This window comes from Magallana gigas, chromosome 4 (assembly GCF_963853765.1).
Source record: "Magallana gigas chromosome 4, xbMagGiga1.1, whole genome shotgun sequence".
NCBI lineage: Eukaryota > Metazoa > Mollusca > Bivalvia > Ostreida > Ostreidae > Magallana > Magallana gigas.
This window is the reverse complement of record NC_088856.1, coordinates 48,909,599-48,912,126: the sequence shown is the minus strand read 5'-3', so window position 1 is coordinate 48,912,126 and position 2,528 is coordinate 48,909,599. Positions and strand designations below refer to the sequence as shown.

General features: G+C 33.4%; 1 long non-coding RNA gene across 1 annotated transcript; it reads right to left on the bottom strand.

Moving 5' to 3' along the window:
- Window positions 1–1,220: 1,220 nt before the first annotated feature.
- On the bottom strand, window positions 1,221–2,019 carry LOC136274880 (uncharacterized). Its single transcript, XR_010713326.1, has 2 exons — window positions 1,382–2,019; window positions 1,221–1,277 (listed from the first exon to the last, which is right to left on the bottom strand). It is a non-coding gene; the product is annotated as an uncharacterized lncRNA (long non-coding RNA).
- Window positions 2,020–2,528: the final 509 nt, after the last annotated feature.

Sequence of the window (2,528 nt, the reverse complement as noted above, 5' to 3'; positions counted from 1 at the left end):
TCAATATTTTTAAAATTTCTGACAATTGATCTTCACTCTGATCTTTAACAACCTTTGATTTAACACTTTCCTGTGAAGTGATTTCATGTGCAGAAAATGATTTGCTAAGTGGTTCATTTTTATAGTCTTCAGACCATTGTAACACTTTTTGTCTAAACTCACCAAATGACATAGCCTTCTTTTCGAATGAGAACCGTCGTATCTCTCTTCGGAGAGATGAATCTCTAATGCCCTCAACAAACCGTTCTTTCAACATTTCATCAAAATCGGTAACCGCGTTTTCATCTTTTGCCACGATCTTATCAAGAAGTTTCATTAAGGCTAACGAATACTTTTGCAGCGACTCGCCGTGTTTTTGATCTCGTTGATAGAATTGTTGTTGCAGCGCTCCGAGAGTTTCTGTACTTGCAAAAACACTCTTAATGATTTCTAAGATTTTCTCTGCTGTATCTCTCTCTAGTCTTGGTCTCAACCTTATTTCATCTTTAGCTTGACCACCTAAGTTATCCATTAAAAAATCTATCCTAGCATCATTGTCATTGATAACTTTCAAATGTTGCCTAGCATCATCAAGCCATTCTGCTACATCAGGGTCACTCTCTTTCACAGGTCTCCCACACAACCTTGCAATCTTCTTCTCTCTCGCAACAAACACAGTTTTATTTGGATTTGAATCACTCTTTTGTTTCATTTCTTCATCTTTCAAACTTAATTCATGCTCTGCTTTCTTTAACCTTCGATGTAGTAATAATACCTCACTTTCTAACTGGTCAGACTTTTCTCTTTCACGGTCAAATAATTCTTTGATTTCGTTTTTAGTAGGCATTTTCAAATACAAATCAATGCACAAAAACAATGTTATAAGTGAGTTTACAGTTAATAATAGGTGCAATTGTTGTTTATCACCTCAATGGGCGTTGATTGTTGATTGGAACACGCGCACTGTAATGAGGATGGAATGTCCAAGGTCCTTGACAATGTATCGTTGCGTTGAGAACGGTGTTTGTACGTAGTTCTTGATATCAGTTGACCGTTAGTCTATGATGATCATCGAAGTATTGTCAACACAATAACAGGGTCTTCAGCCAAAATTGCCACAGCCACATCAGATCACAACGTTGAGCGTCTTCACAGTGTATGGAACCCTAACCGTAACTCATTGCCAATTAAAATGATTGAAATCCTGTCCACGACGCCATTTTGTAATAGAATAAAATCGCTTATTCTGTTCAAGTTCTTTATTTCAATTAAATATTAAATTTATTGGCAATGAGCTACTATATAAACAAAATAACTCATATTACAAATAGACACACACAGAAACACTAAAAAATTAATAATACACAATTTGCATTTACTTCAAAATATGACATCAACGAACCTCCAATATATGGCGGCGGTGCCACACACAGTCAATTAGTAGACTAGCGCACTCACTTGCAACAGGTATGACTGTATATAATAAAAAAACCCACCATATATATTTATGCTTAAATCCAAAAATACTACAGACTTATTAGAAGTTATCTCAAATCGCTATACATTTCTCTAAACAGTCTGCATATAAAACAATTTTATTATTCTCACATAAATGATATTTAAATTACTGTGTATGGAATATAATACAAATGAATAGTTATTCCAAACATGAAAATAACTCTCTTACCGTAAATAATGTAAGGTACTAGTTTCACTCACACGTTTCACCCGTTTCACACCTGAACACTCTCAAGGGCGTCAGCGAAGTGAGACTCCGTATAAACTTGTTAGACTAGTTTAAATCTCAAATATTATAATAAGTAAATAAATAATTTCACAAATTAGTCTCACTTTGCTGATTATCATAATAGAATCGAAAACAACTAGATAAATGTTCAAAAGATATTTTTAATAAGTTTAAAGAAACATAATCTCTAAAAAAAAGAATTTGCGCTGAACAGAAACTCTATAAATAGAATAAACACAGGTAAAATATACGGTACGCGATTCGCGCAAATACCACGTATAATTTTAACCATTACACATACATAAACGATCCATATACATTATGAAACGTAGCTGAAGATCTAGCGATCTGTAGTCTGCTCTGATTGACAATTCTTGTTGCTTGTCGAATGTCAACCCATAGTAGTAGATATGCAGCTATTATTGATTTAAAACAATTTTCGCGTGTTAAATGTGCGATATATGTCAGTCTCTTCTGAATTTTGGACTAGGTCTGTTGTAAGTAATGCGGTAAAATTTGTCCGAAGGTCGACTGCTTATTTCGATGTAAATCAGATGACTTTAATCTCGTGCCCGCTTAACTTTTAAAGCAATATAAGCTGTATTTTTTTAAAGAATTTTATTTTGCTGCAAAAACCTGCTAATATGATAAGTCTGCCTGTAGCTTAATCTTTTATGATGAATAAGATTTGAAAAAATCATTAATTTTTGTCAGGAGAAAGATTAAGACTTATAAGGAATATAATAGAAAATCAATTTTTATTCAGGACGACAATAATTCAATTTTACTCCAATTAAGGCTT